Source organism: Orcinus orca, chromosome X (assembly GCF_937001465.1).
Source record: "Orcinus orca chromosome X, mOrcOrc1.1, whole genome shotgun sequence".
NCBI lineage: Eukaryota > Metazoa > Chordata > Mammalia > Artiodactyla > Delphinidae > Orcinus > Orcinus orca.
Window position 1 is genome coordinate 20,499,923 of NC_064580.1, and position 7,277 is coordinate 20,507,199.

The window sequence follows — 7,277 nt, forward strand, 5'->3', positions numbered from 1 at the left end:
TTGGGTGGCTATTTCCTTTCCCATGTTAGGGAAGTTTTCCACCATAATCTCTTCAAATATTTTCTCAGGTCCTTTCTCTCTCTCTTCTCCTTCTGGGACCCCTGTAATGCGAATGTTGTTGCGTTTCATGTTGTCCCAGAGGTCTCTTAGGCTGTCTTCATTTCTTTTCATTCTTTTTTCTTTTTTCTGATCTGCAGCAGTGAATTCCACCATTCTGTCTTCCAGGTCACTTATCCGTTCTTCTGCCTCAGTTATTCTGCTATTGATTCCTTCTAGTGTATTTTTCATTTCAGTTACTGTATTGTTCATCTCTGTTTGTTTGTTCTTTAATCCTTCTAGGTCTTTGTTAAACATTTCTTGCATCTTCTCGACCTTTGCCTCCATTCTTTATCCGAGGTCCTGGATCATCTTCACTATCATTATTCTGAATTCCTTTTCTGGAAGTTGCCTATCTCCACTTCATTTAGTTGTTTTTCTGGGGTTTTATCTTGTTCCTTCATCTGGTACATAGCCTTCTGCCTTTTCATCTTGTCTGTCTTTCTGTGAATGTGGTTTTTGTTCCACAGCTGCAGGATGGTAGTTCTTCTTGCTTCTGCTGTCTGCCCTCTGGTGGATGAGGCTATCTAAGAGGCTTGAGCAAGTTTCCTTAGGGACCATTCTTTTAGTCACTCCTAAGAAAGAGTTTTCATCTGTCCCTTGAGTTAGTAACTGGAAAGTAATATCAGAACCCACTTCTTTAATTTATAGTGGTTGCATATAATTATGTAATATTCATTATATATTAAATTGCTTATAGTTCCCATTAAATCTAATGTATTCAGCATTCTCTTGTACTCTTCCTAAAGATAAAAGTTACAGAGACCCTCTAGATATGTTATAAATGAGTTTCCAGATTGGACCCTACTTGGCAATGGCAGTAAATATTTTGGGGCTGAGAATGGGCAAAACCAATTAACGAGTTTTCTCATATCTATACCCAAGTGATAACCCCTCTCCCCACTCTGATTCATACACTCCTTACAAAATATTGCTCTAACCAGTTCATGGTATGTGCTATACCATGACACAGCTATATTAAAGGTATTTTAAATGGGTATGCTGAATATTCTCTGCTTCCCTCTCCATTTAATTGTTCCCTTCCCCGTGCCCTGTACTAATCTTCATGGAATGCACCAGCTGGGTCTCTTATGTTCTGGCTTCTGGCTGGGCTTGGCCCATCAGAGGCATGAGCAGGGGATGTAAGGGTAAGACAAAACAGAAGTCCCCCAGCTTCTTCCCTGGCTGGCCACAGTTGGCAGTGGCTGTTTTTCTCAACTCAAGGCCAAGAGGGGAGCAGAGAATGTCCCTTTTGTACATTTGGACAATTGGAGTGGAGGCTAGGTGCACTTGTGAGCTGTTGACAAATCGAAAGCCACCACCATCCTCAGGCCATGTCCATTAGGAATTGAGCCCAGTGTGAAATACTGTTGGGACAGAAGTACAGTGGCATGGTAGCCTCTGCTGCTTCCCAGTATAAAACTCCTTTGCTGTGATATAGCCAGTAAACCTTGCTCTAAACTGCTTTCAGAGAGACAGAGTACTAAGAACTAGAAACAAAATGTGCTTCTCGAACCAGAAGGAGGGGCATCACCTGGGAGAGTTTGTTAGAAATACAGAACCTTGGGCCTCACCCCAGACCTAGTGAATCAGAATCTACATTTTTTTATCAAAATTAACAGATGATTCATATGCACACTTAAGTTTGAGAAGCATCACCTTAAGAAAACATCTGCTCATATGGATCTCTTAATTACTTATTTTTTCCCATTTTCCCTAGAAAAATCCCAAATCTTCAACCACTTCGCATAAATGTTTTTTAACATTTGAATTACACATGTTGTACCCTCATCGGAGTGTGCAGTGAATCCTGAAGAATAAAAATTCTAATTAACACTCGGAGTGATTTACAGAAGACAAATACTCAAGCTATACATAAAATTAATCTGTTTTTGGACCTCCCTGGTGGCAGAGTGGTAAAGAATTCACCTGCCAGTGCAGGAGACATGGGTTTGAGCTCTGGTCCAGGAAAATCCCACATGCCACGGAGCAACCAAGCCCGTGGGCCACAACTACTGAGCCTGCGCTCTAAAGCCAGTGCGCCACAACTACTGAAGCCCACACGCCTAGAGCCCATGCTCTGCAACAAGAGAAGCCACTGCAATGAGAACCCCGCACACCACAACGAATAGTAGCCCCCACTCGTCGCAACTAGAGAAAAGCCTGTGCGCAGGAACGAAGACCCAATGCAGCCATAAATAAATAAATAAATAAATAAATTTTAAAAGTAAAAAATAAGTAAAATTAATTTATTTTTGAATAAATTCTTCCTAAGTCTGACTCAGGTTTTTAATTCCTGCCCTCTTTTATGAGGTAAAGTTCATAAAATTTAGGACAGCTACAATGAACAGAACGTTTCTCCACAGTTTCTCAAAACCAATGGAATATATTTATAAATTTTATAAACATATTTATCTACGCCCATTAATAGCTATACTCTCACTATACTCAATATCCAATTGATAAAATCAATTACCTCATTTAATCATAAAATTCAAGAAGCATTTGCTTAAGACCAACGAAAACAGGGACTTCCCTGGTGGCACAGTGGTTAAGAATCCGCCTGCCAATGCAGGGTACACAGGTTTGAGCCCTGGTCTGGGAAGATCCCATATGCCACGGAGCAACTAAACCCGTGCCCCACAACTACTGAGCCTGCGCTCTAAAGCCCATGAGCCACAACTACTGAGCCCGCGTGCCACAACTACTGAAGCCTGTGCGCCTAGAGCCTGTGCTCAGCAACAAGAGAAGACATGGCAATGAGAAGCCCGTGCACTGCAACGAAGAGTAGCCCCCGCTCACTGCAACTACAGAAATCCAATGCACAGCAACAAAGACCCAACGCAGCCAAAAATTAATTAATTAATTAATTTTTTAAAAAGACCAATGAAATCAAATTCTGCAACTCTTGAAAATTAAAATGATTACAAGAATATATATAACTGAAACTTGTGTTGATACAAATTGCTAACTATAACAACATAAGAGAAGCAATTTCTGAAATGCAAATATACTTATATTGTTAATTGAAACAGGTAAAATGAAATCTCTTAGCTAATGCTATCATTAACTGACTTAAAATATTTGTGTTTTGCTCTGTAATTTTCTATGTTAATTTGATATGCAGCACTTGATTAAATTTACCTTACACTTAAGCATAGACATTTAATTCAGCTCCTACTTTATATTATGCTTATGAAGAAATGCAACATGCAATAAAATGTATAAATATTTTGGAATTAATTTCAATTATTTTATTTTTGCCTCTATGCATTAATATATTTTTATAAACATTCACTGTTCAGGTTCAAAGATTTCTCAACTTGTAACATCAATTAACTGCATAAATTATATTTTTTAAGTGGCCTTGATGTAATCCCCAAACTAAAGAATTTTGTACTGTATGGTGATGTGCATCAATAAAAATTTGCGGGAATCGGGAAGATGGCGGAAGAGTAAGACGCGGAGATCACCTTCCTCCCCACAGATACACCAGAAATACATCTACACTTGGAACAACTCCTACAGAACACCTACTGAACGCTGGCAGAAGACCTCAGACCTCCCAAAAGGCAAGAAACTCCCCACGTACCTGGGTAGGGCAAAAGAAAAAAGAATAAACAGAGACAAAAGAATAGTGATGGGACCTGCACCAGTGGGAGGGAGCTGTGAAGGAGGAAAGCTTTCCACACACTAGAAGCCCCTTCGCGGGCGGAGACTGCGGGTGGCAGAGGGGGGAAGCTTCGGAGCTGCGGAGGAGAGCGCAGCAACAGGGGTGCGGAGGGCAAAGCGGAGAGATTCCCACACAGAGGATGGGTGCCGACCAGCACTCACCAGCCCGAGAGGCTTGTCTGCTCACCCGCCGGGGCAGGCGGGGCTGGGAGAGGCTCAGGCTTCGGTCGGAGCTCCGGGAGAGGACTGGGTTTGGCGGCCTGAACACAGCCTGCAGGGGGTTAGTGAACCACGGCTAGCCGGGAGGGAGTCCGGGGAAAAGTCTGGACCTGCCAAAGAGGTAAGAGACTTTTTCTTGCCTCTTTGTTTCCTGGTGCGTGAGGAGAGGGGATTAAGAGCGCTGCTTGAAGGAGCTCCAGAGACGGGCGCGAGACGCGGCTAAAAGCGTGGACCCCAGAGACGGGCATGAGACGCTAAGGCTGCTGCTGCCGCCACCAAGAAGCCTGTGTGCGAGCACAGGTCACTCTCCACACCTCCCTTCCGGGGAGCCTGTGCAGCCCGCCACTGCCAGGGTCCCGGGATCCAGGGAAAACTTCCCCGGGAGAAAGCACGGCGCGCCTCAGGATGAAGCTCCACAATCAACTTGATGTACCCTGCATCTGTGGAATACACGAATAGACAACGAATCATCCCAAATTGAGGAGGTGGACTTTGAGAGCACGATTTATGATTTTTTCCCCTTTTCCTCTTTTTGTGAGTGTGTATGTGTATGCTTCTGTGTGAGATTTTGTCTGTATAGCTTTGCTTTCACCATTTGTCCTAGGGCTCTATCCGTCCCTTTTTTCTTTAAAAAAATTTTTTTTTCTTAATAATTATTTTTTATTTTAATAACTTTATTTATCTTACTTTATTTTTTCCTCTTTCCTTCCTCTCTTCCTTCCTTCCTTCCTTCCTTCCTCCCTCCCTCCCTCTCTCTCTCTCTCTCTCTCTTTCTTTCTTTCTTTCTACTTTTTCTCCCTTTTATTCTGAGCCGAGTGGACAAAAGGCTCTTGGTGCTGCGCCAGGAGTCAGTGCTGTGCCTCTGAGGTGGGAGAGCCAACTTCAGGACACTGGTCCACAAGAGACCTCCCAGCTCCACATAATATCAAACGGCGAAAATCTCCCAGAGATCTCCATCTCAACACCAGCACCCAGCTTCACTCAACGACCAGCAAGCTACAGTGCTGGACACCCTATGCCAAACAACTAGCAAGACAGGAACACAACCCCACCCATTAGCAGAGAGGCTGCCTAAAATCATAACAAGTCCACAGACACCCCAAAACACACTACCAGACGTGGACCTGCCCAACAGAAAGACAAGATCCAGCCTCATCCACCAGAACACAGGCACTAGTCCCCTCCACCAGGAAGCGTACACAACCCACAGAACCAAATTTAGCCACTGGGACAGACACCAAAAACAATGGGAACTACGAACCTGCAGCCTGCAAAAAGGAGACCCCAAACACAGTAAGATAAGCAAAATGAGAAGACAGAAAACACACAGCAGATGAAGGAGCAAGATAAAAACCCACCAGACCTAACAAATGAAGAGGAAATAGGCAGTCTACCTGAAAAAGAACTCAGAATAATGATAGTAAAGATGATACAAATCTTGGAAGTAGAATAGAGAAAAGGCAAGAAACATTTAACAAGGACCTAGAAGAACTAAAGATGAAACAAGCAATGATGAACAACACAATAAATGAATTTAAAAATACTCTAGATGGTATCAATAGCAGAATAACTGAGGCAGAAGAACGGATAAGTGACCTGGAAGACAGAATAGTGGAAATAACTACTGCAGAGGAGAAGAAAGAGAAAAGAATGAAAAGAACTGAGGACAGTCTCAGAGACCTCTGGGACAACATTAAACGCACCAACATTCGAATTATAGAGGTTCCAGAAGAAGAAGAGCAAAAGAAAGGGACTGAAAAAATATTTGAAGAGATTATAGTTGAAAATTTCCCTAATACGGGAAAGGAAATAGTTAATCAAGTCCAGGAAACACAGAGAGTCCCATACAGGATAAATCCAAGGAAAAAAACACCAAGACACATATTAATCAAACTGTCCAAAATTAAATACAAAGAAAACATATTAAAAGCAGCAAGGGAAAAACAACAAATAACATACAAGGGAATCCCCATAAGGTTAACAGCTGATCTTTCAGCAGAAACTCTGCAAGCCAGAAGGGAGTGGCAGGACATATTTAAAGTGATGAAGGAGAAAAACCTACAACCAAGATTACTCTACCCAGCAAGGATCTCATTCAGATTTGATGGAGAAATTAAAACCTTTACAGACAAGAGAAAGCTGAGAGAGTTCAGCACCACCAAACCAGCTTTACAAAAAATGCTTAAGTACCTTCTCTAGGCAAGAAACACAAGAGAAGGAAAAGACCTATAATAACAAACCCAAAACAATTACAAAAATGGGAATAGGAACATACATATCGATAATTACCTTTTTGTAAATGGATTAAATGCTCCCACCAAAAGACACAGACTGGCTGAATGGATACAAAAGCAATACCCATATATATGCTGAATACAAGAGACCCACTTCAGACCTAGAGACACATACAGACTGAAAGTGAGGGGATGGAAAAAGATATTACATACAAATGGAAATGAAAAGAAAGCTGGAGTAGCAATTCTCATATCAGACAAAAGAGACTGTAAAATAAAGACTATTACAAGAGACAAAGAAGGACACTACATAATGATCAAGGGATCCATCCAAGAAGATATAACAATTGTAAATATTTATGCACCCAACACAGGAGCACCTCAGTACATAAGGCAAATACTAACAGCCATAAAAGGGGAAATCAACAGGAACACATTTATCGTAGGGGACTTTAACACCCCACTTTCACCAATGGACAGATCATCCAAAATGAAAATAAATAAGGAAACACAAGCTTTAAATGATACATTAAACAAGATGGACTTAAATGATATTTATAGGACATTCCATCCAAAAACAACAGAATACACATTTTTCTGAAGTGCTCATGGAACATTCTCCAGGATAGATCATATCTTGGGTCACAAATCAAGCCTTGGTAAATTTAAGAAATTGAAATTGTATCAAGTATCTTTTCCGACCACAATGCTATGAGACTAGATTTCGATTACAGGAAAAGACCTGTAAAAAATACAAACACATGGAGGCTAAATAAAACACTATTTAATAACGAAGTGATCACTGAAGAAATCAAAGAGGAAATCAAAAAATACCTAGACACAAAAGATAATGGAGACACGATGACCGAAAACCTATGGGATGCAGCAAAAGCAGTTCTAAGAGGGAAGTTTATAGCAATACAATACTACCTTAAGAAACAGGAAACATCTCGAAAAAACAACCTGACCTTGCACCTAAAGCAATTAGAGAAAGAAGAACAAAAAAAACAAAGTTAGCAGAAGGAAAGAAATCATAAAAATCAGATTAGAAATAAA